The sequence below is a fragment of the Phascolarctos cinereus genome, unplaced genomic scaffold (assembly GCF_003287225.1).
Source record: "Phascolarctos cinereus isolate Bilbo 61053 unplaced genomic scaffold, phaCin_HiC Scaffold_3;HRSCAF=262, whole genome shotgun sequence".
Lineage (NCBI taxonomy): Eukaryota > Metazoa > Chordata > Mammalia > Diprotodontia > Phascolarctidae > Phascolarctos > Phascolarctos cinereus.
The window spans coordinates 193,340,146-193,354,624 of NW_027555736.1; the positions used below are offsets into that span (position 1 = coordinate 193,340,146).

Consider the following 14,479-nt stretch of genomic DNA (forward strand, 5'->3'; position numbering starts at 1 on the left):
CAGCCAGGCAGTCAACAGGCAATTATTAAGTACCTACTATGTGCCAGCCAGGCACTGGGCTAAGGGAATGAAAGCTCTTCATTGGCTCAGAGCAGTACATTTTTCTGCAAGTTACAGTTTTAGTGAGATGCCCAATTACGTAAATGTTAAGTGACTTGCCTATATTTAGTAAATACTGATAGATTAAATACACAGATACACAAATAGATACATAGATACACAGATACACAGATACATATGTAGATAGAGTGAGCACTTACTAACTAATTAAAAGCACTGTGCTAAGCTCTGGGGTTACAAATATAAGTGAGAAAATGGTCATTGTCCTCAGGAAACTTAAATTCTAATGAGGGAAACAGCACTTAAAGGAGAACTAGAAAGGGAGGAGAAGATGGTATGTTTGGAGGGAACTAAGCTGCTGATGGGAAGGAGGAGGCAGCCAGAGAATTGAGCCAGGAATGAAGGGAAATGCAGGTGAGGTCCCTCCTGGCATAGTGGTTGATGGAGGGAGTCACCAATCAGGAGAGTGAGGCCTCAGGGTAGAGGTTTCTATAGGGTGGGAAAGCACCCATAGCCATCACTTCCTCAGACCCGGCAAGTCACAGAAGTGCTGTTTAAGCAAACAAGCAGGCAACAAGTATTTATTGAAAGTTTCCTGTGTTCCAGGCATTCTGCTAAACATTAAAAAAGAAAACCAAAAACTTTTGCCCTCGAGAAGCTTATATTCTAATACAGGATACTCAATGTATGTAAATTAGTGTTTAAAAGATACATACATAGAAATGAGAGGTAATATCTAACAGCTGGTACAGAAGAAGGGGAATGAGAAGCCCCTTGTCGCAATAAAAAAAATTGTGAGAAACTGAGGCACAAGATTCCAAGAATAATTAATTTATTAGCAAGTCTAGCAATCGCCAGTAAAAGAGGTCAATGGACCTATCAGTAGCCAAGGATTCATCTGACAGATCAGCTTTTTATACAGTTGACATGAGGTCCAGTGATGCAAACTAAACTAAGACTGTACTGGGTCTATAAGAAAGGCAAAGGGTAGGCTATACATTTTGCCTAATCATGTTGACTTGCAAGAGGGGGTTCTCCAGAATCCATAGCAATGGGGAAAACACAGAGTCAACATCCTCCATAAAATCCAATGCTAGATAATACTGCACACCAGAGAGACCCAGTGGTAGTCAAAACATCTCCTGACCAGACTGCCTCATCTTCCATTCATCTTCCTTATCTCCCTCATGAGAAAAGATCACATTGAAATCCTTGAAATTAAGGAACCTAAGCTCATACAACTCTGCTATTGAGGCATATACAATTAAATCCAAATCTGATCCAGTTCGAGTGATTAACTAGAACTCTTAACCATTAATTAATTAATCAATAAATCAATATCAAGTCTAAATTTCACACCTTCAGCAAGTAGCATTTGAGCTAAATCTTGGAGTCACAAGTGAGGAGGAAGAGCATTCCCAGCATGGAAGACGGCTAGTACGAATGCATAGATGAGACATACATAGAGGATCTTGTGTGAGAAACAGTAAGTAAACTAGAATGGCTGCACCATAGAATATATAAAGGGGAGTAAAGTTTAATCAGACTAGGAAAGTAGGAAGGAATCAAGTTGTGAAGATACCTAAATGCCAAACAAAAGAGTTTATATCTGATCCTAGAAGTAAGAGGGAGGCAAAGGATTTTACTCATTTGAGGAGGGAAGAGGACAATGATGTGATATGCTAAGAAAAATCACATAGGCAAGCTGTATGGAGGATGGATTGATGAAATGAAGTGGGGAGATACTTGAGGCAGAAAAACAGATTAGGAAATTATAATAGTCCAGGTGAGAGATGACACGAGTTTGAATTGGGGTGGTGGCTATGGGTTATGGGCTGGGAGAACAGTAGCAGCCTTGACAGTATTAGAGAAGCTTCAAGGAAGAATCGATTGGGGGGTGGGGAGGAAAGAAGATAATGGATACTGTTTTGGATATGTTGCAGCTGAGATGCCTATGAGAAATCCAGTTTAAAATAAACAATAGACAGGTAGCTGGTGATGCAGGCTGACTTCTGATGTCATAAGGGCAAGTATCACCATGGCAAGAAGAACACAAAACATTGCACTCAATTCTTATCAATCTCAGTCTTCATAGAGCAGACAAAGAAGGCGGCTGGTACTTGGAGTCAAAGGGATAAAATGTAGAAGACAACATACTTTATTAACAAAGGTTTGTTTTTGGCAATCATTTGTTGGTAGCTAAATCTATAACCTTTTCCATTGTTAAGTTAAAACTTTTTCTGGTCATCCAAAAGAAATATTTAATGATCCTAGCTATTAGTGCTACTCAGATTTAAATTGGTCAATAGCGATTCAAATCTGGGGATAGAACAACAGTTGAAGAGAGTAGTAAAAACATTTTAAAAACTAGAGATCTCAAAATGTAAGCAGAATTCATCTTTTGAATCTCAAGCAAAAAACTTGGGTGGCTTTTTATCATTTAGAAACATTGCGCAATTTTAAAACCTTACATCAAAACATACCTCAGATGTGGTGTGTTACCCATTGTTAGTTTTTCTCTGATAGCCAAGAATTTACTGAGAGGAGCTTGCTTAAGGTTCTAGTCACTCTGCTCTGTTACTAATTTGTCCTGCTAACCTGAGCAAAAGCCTTTCATTTCTTTGGATCTTGGTTTTCTCATCCATAAGTTGAGAAAGTTGATCCTTAAGGTCCCTTTTAGATCTAAGGAAGGGAAAGAGATTGTAAGAACCACCAGATTCTTAACCAGACCACTTTTCATAGAGTATATCCTATTATCATACTACAAAAAAAAAAAGTCTTTGCTTGGGTTCCCTGAAAATGTATCATTTTCTCTTTGCACTCCAACCCCAACAAACGACATTATTCTTTAAAGTCTCCCTCTGTTGAGGAAAGGTTTGTACCAACTTCAATGGTAGGAGAAGTTCTCTAAATTAATAAAATTATAAGTCCACTCTTTATGATATACAGATGTGTGTGTATGTCCACATATCCACATCCACACAAGTATGTGTATATGTAATGCATACATATATATGATAGATATATAGATATAGATCACACAGTAGAAAGAACATTCATCTTATTTGTAACCAGTATACCAGGGTTCAAAAACTAGCTCTCTTGAGTAATCAATAACAATCAATCAATAACAATCAAAACCAGTAATCCCTCATCTGTAAAATAAGGCTAAATAATCTCTAAGACATCTCCCCCCCCCAATGCCAATCTTTAATCTAGTGATTAGCACTAAAACCAAACTTAAATAGAATCATTACTAGTTAGGACTATTGGGGGGGAAATAGTTCATAACATTATACTTGAATGCTAGAAGGAACCATAGAGGCTTCTAATCCAACTCCTTCATGGTATCATAGATCTAGAAATGGAAGATACCTCAGAGACAACCTGGTACAATCCCTTTTGCAGAGAAGCAAACTTGAGCTCCAAAGATGTTACTATTAAGGTACTTTCCAACATCACATGGGTTGTGTCAGAGATGGGATTTGAACTCAGGTCCTTCGACATCCGTTGCATTACTCCTACTATTTTATCACCCTGTGTCTTAAAAATTGCCCTTCTTCCTACACACTCTGGACAGAGATTTATGGTAGAAAGAGTAAGAGCTCTGTCTCATAGAGCTGCCTCCATACACACACACATGCACATGTGCACACGCACACACATAAAAAAACTGTTTTTTTTTCCACTTAAAAATCTTAAGGAGGGCAGCGAAGGAAAGCTAATAGGAATATTAATCACCTGTCCTAGGGTAAATTAATTCCTGGCTACCTGAGATTTTTGCAAAATTCCCCATTCCTCCCAGATTATCAAACAACCAAAGCTATTACTTTATTAATGGTCCCTAATTGAAGCAATTTTTAAATTCTAATGCTTAGATTTGTCAGGACCCCTATAGATGGGAAGGAGAGGAAATTAACAACAAAAGGATCTAAATATCATCTATGAGAGATTCAAAATGAATTTAAGCGGGGAAGGAACACCTTAAACATCAGTAATGAAAACCCACTACCAATCTCAAGAGCACCAGAACTTATCGCTGGACTGTTGTCAAGGTATGACACTGATTGTGACACCATAAATGTAGTGGGGACTTTGTCATAAAAGGAGGCAGACATATGTACAAGTACAAGTAATTTGTTTTTTCATTTTCTTTTTGAAGGGAAAGAAGCTTGAACTGTACAGATATTAAGGGGAAAGAATATTTGCGACTTAAATCAGGACTTCTGACAATTTATTTATCAGACAAGAAAAACTATGAAGGTGAGTGTTTATATCTCATTAGAAAGATGTGCCAGGACTTTCTACAGTGAAGGTAGGTGTTTCATTTTCAGTGCCTGCCCTCCCCACTTCTCCCTCTTCAGCACCTTTTAACATGAAGGACAGGGGTATCCTTCCTCACAGACACACATTGCTCTCATTTCCCAATCTCTTCTGTCACAAAGGAAAGCAATTTGATGAACTTTATTGTATTACTCCTTCCAGTGGTATTTGTGTATTTAAGGAGGAGGAGCAGAAAGACCATGGAATGAATAGTTCTGGGTATTAGAAGGATACTTTGCAGGGGCTGGGGACAGCCTTCCTTGTATCCTTCATAAATTATGCTATAGGCAACCACCTTCCCTGCCCATAAAGTAGGATGGCTTATGAAAAAAAAAAAATCAAGAGAAACTAAAAGGATAAAATCAGACCATGAGGGACGGAGACCAAAGACTTTGGGACTGGATCAAGAAAAGAGCAGTTCTTTTATGAATTTTAACTCTAAATCATATTTCAGTTGTGATCCTAAATGATAAATCTGTCATTTCACAGAAGGAAAGGAAAAAAGCTGTTTTTTCTAAAGTTTCAAGGTTTTATATGCTGGGGGGGGAAAAAACACTCCATGAGAAAGAGATCTAGGATTAAGGTAAGTATCAAAGGTGATTAATGGACATCATCAATTCCACCAAAATTCTATTTAAGTGAGTAAACCATCTTCTTACTAAAGAATTGATTAGAATAATTAATATAGCAAGAAAACTTGGATGAAACCATGACCTATGAAACAAAAAAAAAAGGTGGGGAGGGAAAAAGGGGTAAGGGAGCAACAATATAAAACTTGTCAATACCTAAAGGATATGGGTAACCTGAGGTAAGAAGAATCTCATATAATATCAAGGTCATAAAAAAAATCTATTCATGATTAAGGGAAAAGTGGTGTTCTTGGAGCTATGCCTGAAAGAGGTCTGTGTCATCACTAGCAGAAGTGATCAATTCTAAGCATCTTAGATCAGGGGAGTCAAACTCCAATGGAAACATAAGGATTCCTATTAGCAATACATACTGACTTAGAAAACCATATGTTGATATGACCTACTGCAGTTTTATTAAATATTTCTCAGTTACATTTTAATCTGGTTCCATTACTTAGGAGTACTTGACACATTCTTCTCAGATGAGTCAAAACGTTTGTTGTCTGTGCTACCTTCTCCTCCAAGCCTCCTTCCTCATAATTCTGCCATTCTCCACATACCCAGAGCCCTCATAAAATCTAACATTTGGAAAGTACCAGAGTTCAGCCTCCTTCCCAACTCAGGAATCCTTTCTATGATATCATTGACAGTCATGTAGATTATGACTGAATACTTCCAGCTTAATACCTGATGAGGTAGCCTGCTCTACTGGGGGAAAATTTTCATCATTAGAAAGATTTTATTCTCAGCTGAATCATACCCTTTGTGATTTCTGCCGATTGCTCCCAGTTAAGCTCCCTAGAGCATCTCAGGAACTATAATGCTCCCCCATGACCACCTAAATTCTGCTCCTCTGCAGACTCAGTCCTGCCGCTTCAGCTTCTCATGTGGTATGATGTACATACCCTTCACCATCTTAATCACCTCCTTCCAGATCAAGAATTCCTAACTTGTATGTCATGGTTCCCTTTGGCAGTCTGGTGAAGCCTATATATGGTACCTTTTCACAGAATAATGTTTTTGAATAACTGAAGGAAACATTAATTTTCAGTTAGAGGTTAGTGAAAATAAAGGATATTTGTTTTTCCCATTCAAGTTCATGGACCCCCTGAAATCTATCCAAAGACACTCAGAATCAATCCAAGGACACTGAAATCTGTGGACCCCAAGTTAAGAAGAACCCTTGCTCTAGACAACTCTAGTTTGACAATGTTCCCCTTTAAAATATTGTCATCCAAAAGTGACCATAGTGCTCCAGGTATGTTCTAACCAACAGGAAGTCAGTGGGAAACATTAGCAAGGTATCCTGTGTACTGTCTACAATTATGAGGTAAACATATTTTGTCTTGGGCTCTATCTACATATCTTCGATTTCTTCACAGTCTCCCTACCCTTCAGTATTTCTAACTCTTATCCCTTCCATATAGGTGTCCAATGTTCTTGTGTTCTTGACCTCCTTTGATCTGAACACTCCATTTTGATTGTTATGGAGGATGGGAGCAGAAACAGCCATTTGCAATGATAGAGTTTGACAGCAACTAACTCTACCCAGACTGTGGCTACATATAGTCATGGCATTTAAACAAAGGAGGCAAGGCAATCATTACTGGTATATCAAAGATACACTTCCTTCCAATTGTGTTGACTTATGTCCAGAATGAAAAGAGGGAAAGGAGTCAGGTAGGTTTTCAAAGCAATACAGTTGCAGTGGTTTAGGGTCCCTACTATGTATTTTTCTTCCTCTGTATGTCAGTATGTCCTCCTGAGACATCACCCATTCTGGGGAGGGAATCACCTGTGTCTGTTAACTCCTGAGGACATCTCACACAACCTCAGAATATCAGAATTGGAGGAGCCTTCAGAAGAGGCCTTCTAGTACAACCTGTACCCAAACAAAACCACCCTCTACAACATAACTGGAAAGTGATCGTGATCATTCAGCCTTTGCTTAAAATCTGGCAAAGTCACGTGGTCATGTCTCTTGAGAGTTTGGGCAGTCCACTGGTGCTTAATAAATTCTTATTACTTGTTATGTCATTAGAATTATGGAGTTTTAGTACATGACAGTTCCAAGCCTGGCTCAAAGTCACAGACATTCTGAAAACAACATCTACTCTAAGGTTTATTAGAAAATGCTAGTAAGAGGAGACAAACATAGCTTATTGCTCCCATTAGCTTTCACAGCAGCCACATCACATTACTGGCTCATCACAAGTAATCAGCTAAAATTTCCAGTTTTAGTTTTTGCACAAACTACTATTCACCTGCTTGATTGATTTTTCTTAACTCTAATGTAGAAATTTGTATTTAAACTTGGTATATTTTCTCTTCATCCACTAAAGTCATCCTTCCTCATCACAGAATGGAGGGTGAACCCTAAGCTTCTGATAGCTAAGCCATGGAGCATAAGTTCTGTCTGCCTCCACCTGCCAAGTTGGAATGACCTTGAAGTACATCCTGGTGGTATATCTGTTGTCTAAGGAACAGCCTAGCTAAGTTCAGAGAGGCTCTTCACTAAGTTAGCAGGCAGAGAGATGACACTTTTAACCACAAGCAGCTCTCCAAGACCATCTACTAAATTCCTAGAGAAGTTGCAATTTGTATCACGGGGAGAAATTCCCACAGCCATGAAAACACAGATCCTTGAAGTATTCACATAAGATTTTCATCTTGCTCATTTCTGCCTACAGTTCTAGTCCGTAGATAGATAGATCTCTCTTCAGGTATAGGTCATTAGCTTTATTAACTTATCCTTCCCAATTTTGTGCAATCCAAAAATCTGATATCTGATTGCCCTTGGGGTTCCTTATTTCTCTAATACCTTTCCTCGCTCCCTAGACTAATTTATTCTATGTCCCTTTTCTCTTGAATAGGGAACAGCTACTAATCTGACAAAAATCTTAATATATATCAATCACACCTTCTGGTCAACATGGGTATTTTAACAGGTCCTGTCTTCTGGAAAACAATACCTTAACTAAAGGGGATGACTTTAATTATCAAAATTTCAGGCACTGAGTCAGGGCAGTGAAGGAGCAAGAATTTGGGAGCCAAACAAACTCTCAAATTACCCAAGGTAGGTGGCTAGGTGGCTGCCTGCCCTTATTCAGGCTTATAGGGTTCCAACCCTGACCACCACAATGAGCAATAGTGTCCAGAAGTATTGGCTGGGTCCCCTATCAGGACCAGACATATCCCATCCTGGTCCTTTTTTCCAAAATGATTCCATCCATCTGGCTATTAAGACCTTAAGAACTTATTATACTCCATCCTCACTCTGAGCTTCTTGTTGAACAACAGCTCAAGGCTCACACCAAGTCCAGAATGGTAGCTAAAGGGTAACGCAAGGGGTAGGAAAAAGACACATGAGATATACCCTCATTTAGACACTAACTCCCACTATTCAGTAGAAGGAAAGGAGAACTTTTATTCACTCTTGTTGAGTTTACTGATCAAGACGTAATCAGAAGAGACAAGCTGTAAATTACAACAAAGAGCTATTTTGAGATATCTCCAGAGTTTATCACCTTAAAAATAATTTAAATAGAAATACACTGAGATAAAAATACTTCCAATTTCTCAAGTGGTAGAGAGGTGAACTCCATGCTGTGGCAAGCATAGTCGAAAGCTGGATTTATTTGTAAACTAAGAGGAGTTGTGGAATAAGTTCTGCTAAAGAGGCTGAAGGTAGGTCCAAGCTCTGAGAGAGAAAGGGGAATTAAAAGAGGGGAATACTCTTCAAAGAGAGATTTCTGGAGGAAAAGGTAACTCTAAAAACTTTTTTTTCTTCATATATGGAGAGGTCATAATCCAAAGCTTTGTCATGTAAGGTAAGGAAGGATAGGAAGAGGAGAACCCTGAAGAAATGGAGAGGTATGTCTATTACAACAAATAATACTTGACTACCACTCCCAATGAAAAATTCTGTTCCTGCAGGCTGACGAAAGTTTCAGAACAGGGAAGTGGTTCCAGTAGATATTTCCGGAACATATTTGTGCTCTCAAAAGGCTCTTACTTAACATTTCGGGATGAGGTAAAATATTCAGCATGAAATCATATATTTGACACAGAACCCAGTAACACAGTTCTCAGTGTGATAACAGGTAGGAAATGAAGGTCCAGAGGGGCAGAAAATTCACATGTATTTCTTTGAGGAAAATCAGCAACCCAACCTCAGAGCCAATAAAATTCAGAGATGGTGGAAAGGTGAGTTGTCTAGTTCAGCTAAATCGATGGTCCAAAAGGACTTAAGTCCAAAAGAATTGGATTAGTTATTTGTGATGCCTTCCTACCGAAAGTCGGTGTTTCAAAAGGCAAGGTACGTGACCTTCTGTATCCTAAAAAGGTACAAGTGGCTTTGTACTTCAGAGAGACAACTTTGCAATCTGTCTAACTGAGAAAAATGTCTCAGAGACATGTTCTTCAGAAGAAAGAGCAGGTACAAATTTAAAGATTCTTAATAAAGAGAACTGAAAGAATGGATTCAAATAATGAAAGTACCCAAAGGAGAATTGGAGGGTGAGAATTTTCAGGAATATAGAATACCTTCCAAAGGCCCAAGGAATGAGTAGTTCTTTCAGGTGATGAATTGGAAACATTGATTCTGCTACGGGAGAGAGAGACAAATGAGACCAAAAGTATTTCAAAAAGAAGTAGGTCTAATGTTTTTCAGAAGGAAGAAAGAAGAAATATGGCACAATAAGGACAAGATGGAATCTAAATGAGACCATTTAGAGGAGTCTAGATATAAGTTTCCAAGATTCTAGAGATTGGACTAAAAAAGTGAAACACATGCAAACCAAATGAAAGAGGTAGGTGTGTATGCCTTTCAGGAAGAGAAGGATATAATGAGGGTTTTTTTTAAAGGAAGAGGCAAGGATTGAAAAGACAGAAGGAAATAAGCATTTATTAAGCTCCTACTATATGTCAGGCATTGTGTTAAGTGCTTTACAATATCTCATTTGATCTTCACAACAACCTGAAGAGGTAGGTGCTATTATCCTCATTTCATAGTTGAGGAAACTGAGGCAGACAGTAATTACCTAAGGTCATATAGCTTGTGTGTGTGTATTATATGCATGTATATATATATATATATATATATATGTGTGTGTGTGTGTGTATGTATATATATGTATATATGTGTGTGCATGCATATTTGCGTATTGTGTATATGTGTATATATGTGTGTGTATGTATGTATGTCTGAAGTTGGATTTGAACTTGCATCTTCCTGACCTAAGGCCCATAGCTCTATCCACTGTGCAACCTAATTGCCACTGATTGGAGACTCTCACCACCTGCATCACTTAGCTAGACTGGAAATGAGAAAACTAACTAGTGCTTTAAGGCTAGCAAAATACTTCACATACATTTTTCTCATTTGATTTTTCACTACCCCCACTGCAGAAGGAAGCTGGGTAGGAACTATTGGTATTGTCTTCCTTTTATAGATGAGGAAATTAAGGCTCAGAAATTAAGCCACTTGTTCAAAAAGACATACAGGGATTCATAGTTCATAGATCAAGAGCTTTGGAAGGCACTTCAGAGGCCATCTAGTAGAACCCACTCATTTTACAGATGAGGAAAACATGCCAAGGAGAAGGTAAAGTTGGCTTTCCCAAAGTCAAACAAAGTAAGTATCGAACACAAGATTTGAACCTAAGTTCTCTAACTCAAAAAACAGTGCTTTTCCCCTTGAACACACTGCAAACCCGTCTGCTTTGACTCCAGTGTTAGCATTTTTTTTCCCCACTAGACCATACTTTCTGAGAAGACAAGAAGAAAACTTTTTTTGAGTAAAAATGGAGTAAATCCTATGCCCTCTATGCAAGCACGGAAGCCGAAGTAAGCTTTCAGAGTTTGTTTGGATTGCTTTTGGGTTTTTGTTTTAATGTTAGATGTCCACCAGAGTAAAATGCAGAAATACTACCATTATGTCTAGACACACAAAACACTGTCAAGTTGGTGGAAGCGAAAACATTTTCTTGGGAAGTGGTCACCTTCAAGAAGCAAATGAAAAGGCATCAATGGGTACCTCCACATCCGAAAAGAAAAGGCAATTACTGGTCTTCCTCTGGAAGAAAGACTAGAAGGTAGGTGATAAAAAAAAATTTTTTAGGCAATGATCATTTTAAAGTCAAAGGAAATTTATTTTTAATCTATTTCTCAACTTCCCCCAACATTATTTCTGTTCATTTAAACAATTTACAAGGTGATGTCTTCTTTTTCTTTCAGATTAAATGCAACATTTTTAGCAAAAAAAAAAAGTCCTTCAAAGCTACTGTAATTAACACAAGAACCTTTCATCTCTATCTTTCCCAACGAAATTTCAAGAACTAAAAAGACGTATTCCCAAGATACTCCTGACTCTTTCCTTCTCACATCTGTTCAGGGATTTTGTTATCAACACCTAAGGGGCACAACAGAAAATCACAAGTCATTTCAGCATATCCTTACAGGCCTCTACACCAAGAAACTGAGAGATGAAAAGAAATCAACACAAATACTTTGAGTAGTGCAAGCACAAAGCACACAATAAAGAACTTGCACCATCTCAAATATGATTGTTTTCATATGGTTCTGTCATTTTGAATGAAGTTCTGAGAAACATACCCTCAGACATCACTGGAGAAAGGCTGGGGGGGAAGGTGGGGAGAAGAAGAGGGGAAATGTGACACAAGATCTTTTTCTTACCGTTAAGGTCTTAGAGGTTCCCATCAATTTTATTATTGCCTTTGGGTGCATTTAGTACTGTTAGCTGAACATGTCAGAGGTTGTTAATAGTATAGTATTGCTAATAGCACTTGCTCTTTACAAAAATTCACAAAATTGCCCCTGGGGTAATTAGAATTTAGTCCAAAGCTTGTCTAATGACCACAATTCATTATCAGTTGGAATGTTTTTCCATTTTTAAGTTGATTATACTATTCCAAATAAATGACATCTCATTCCCCTTAAGTCTGAGACTACACTGGGTGGATGAAGAGAAGCATTTTAGAGTAAATAAAATCCTGAGTCATCTGATGGTTTCATTAGCTCCTGTAATTCTTGGGTGCTAGCTTGTGTGTTGCAAGGAAAAAAACATCAAAGGAAAAACAAGATACTCGTGTTTCCTTGGTTATGTTCTAACAGGATCAGCCTATCTTTTAAAAGGGTTACAAATTTAAAAAAAAATAATACAAATTATTCACCTATCCTTTCCCTTTTCCATCTCTGTTTCCTTTTCATTTGGCATCTTTTAGTCACTTCTCTGAACCTCAGTACTAAAAGATTCTCTCACAACATCCGTGTATCTGAAACCAAACATATACAGCTCCACCTGTCCCCTTAACACACATAAACACATACAAGAGACTAATTCCATGCTATTCTTCAAAGTTCACTTTTGATCTTACCCAGTAAGTCTTTTTTGACTAAGTAAAAATAAGAGGGAGAACCCCTTCTGAGCTTCTCATCCCCACCAGAATTCCTTGCTTCACCCCTGAATTAGTTTGAGATCCCAGAAAAAAGAAGTATGGCAGAGTATGATAAGCAGGGCTCAGGAAACCAATATCAAAATTGTTGCCAGGTCATTTTTTTATATATGCTATTCAACCTTCTATGTTGAAAATTCCATTTAGTTTAACAGAATGCATGGAAAAGGACCAGCAAATTATATGAATCTTATTCTATATGTTCCTCCCCACTCCCAAAAAGTCTTTGCCTTACAAGAAAAACTTTTACCTTATAATAAGAATTCAGCCAATAAGGTTAGAATCCACCCTCAAATCCTGGTTCTAAATGCCCTTTTAGAGGGATACATCTATAACCCACATAACATAGTAGCTTTAACTAACAATCCTTGAATTTATCAACTACAAATAGGTGAAATGAAAAAAGTATCACGGGGCAAGCTATGTGGCGCAGTGGACAGAGCACCAGCCCTAAAGTCAGTACGACCTGAGTTCAAATCTGGTCTCAGACCAAACACTTAACACTTAATAGCTGTGTGACTCTGGGCAAGCTGCTTAACCCCGATTGCCTAAAAAAATAAAAAATAAATCTATAGTTAAAAAAGGGGCAGCTAGGTGGTGTAGTGGATAGAACTCTGGCCTTAGAGTCAGGAGGACCCAAGTTCAAATCCAACCTCTGACACTTACTAGCTGTGTGATCCTGTGCAAGTCACTTAACCCCAATTGCCACACCAAAAAAAAAAAAAGAAAGAAAGAAAAAGAAAAAAGTATCACACCAAAAAAATCTCAGTTTTTGCAGGACTGCTTTAAGGTAGGAATTCTTAAATTGAGGTCCAAACTTAAAAAAAATTGATAGCTATTTCAATATAATTGGTTTGCTTTCAAATCCTGTGTTTAAACATTATTCTGAGAAGGGCTCCACTGCCTACCCCAGACTATGGGGGCCAAATGACTAGTACCTAGTTGGAGAACTGAGATACGGATTTGTGGAATGGCAGCATAACCCTGAATGGTTACTGGATGCTGAGAGGTTATTGAAAATCTTGAGTAGAATTTATGTGAACATTTTCTTTGCTTTACCAAGTGATACTAAAACTTTACATTAATGTAACCTGTATTCCAACATTCTAGGCTCTGGGCTTATGTTTCTCTCAGGCTCAGTTTCTCCATTTGTAACATGGGGGTAATAATAGCACCTATCTCTGAAGATTATTGTGAATACCATATGAGATAACATACATAGACCACTTTTACAAGCTTTAAAGAATTACACAAACATTAGCTATTTTTATCATTTCTGTTCTGGACCTAGTTCATTGTTTCAAAGGAAAAGATAGAGTTATATTGATTTTGAGAAATTACAAAGCTGCCTTATTGACCCAAAGTTTCCCATGAAAACAATGAAACAAGCACTTATTGAACCCTACTATGTGCCAAGTACCATGCTAAGCTCTGAAGATACAAAAAAAGGATGGGGGAACATAAAATCAGTCCCTGCTTTCAAACATCTCACCTTTTCAATATTAATATTGGACTAGTGTTGTTATACAGCATTAAGATGTAGAATAATATGAGTGCCTCTGAAGAACAAAAGATACTATTACAGAGTGAGTCAGAACCACCAGGGAACCTCATTACCACACTGTGCCAATGAGTCTGTCCAGGCCCTTCACGGGAAGATTACAAAATTCCAAACACACCCCGTAAGCTCCTTAAGTTAATCAGGGAATCCTCTTGATTAACCTCCTACATTAAGTAAAAAAGTATTCAATTTTTAGGCAAAAGGAAATGCCTTGTTAATATATGTCAAATTATATGAGAGAATATTGTCAAAGAGGTAAATATATATATATATATATATTTGCATATATATATACACACACACACACTCATATACATACATTTATACATACACATACACATATATTCACATATATTCTTATATACACATATATTCTTATATGTGTGCATGTATGTATGTATGTATGTATATGTATGTATGTAAACCTGTTG

The 14,479-nt window shown here is 37.7% G+C and overlaps 1 long non-coding RNA gene across 2 annotated transcripts; it reads left to right on the top strand.

Annotated features, from left to right (window-relative positions):
• The first annotated feature begins 2,102 nt into the window (after positions 1–2,102).
• LOC110220314 (uncharacterized) lies at positions 2,103–11,578 on the top strand. 2 transcript variants are annotated; one of them, XR_002327840.2, is made up of 6 exons: positions 2,103–2,230; positions 3,939–4,115; positions 4,223–4,323; positions 10,771–10,859; positions 10,936–11,107; positions 11,250–11,578. It is a non-coding gene; the product is annotated as an uncharacterized LOC110220314 (long non-coding RNA). The 2 variants fall into 2 exon arrangements; XR_002327839.2 differs by having other exon boundaries at positions 2,105–2,230; positions 10,957–11,107.
• The last annotated feature ends 2,901 nt before the right edge of the window (positions 11,579–14,479 follow it).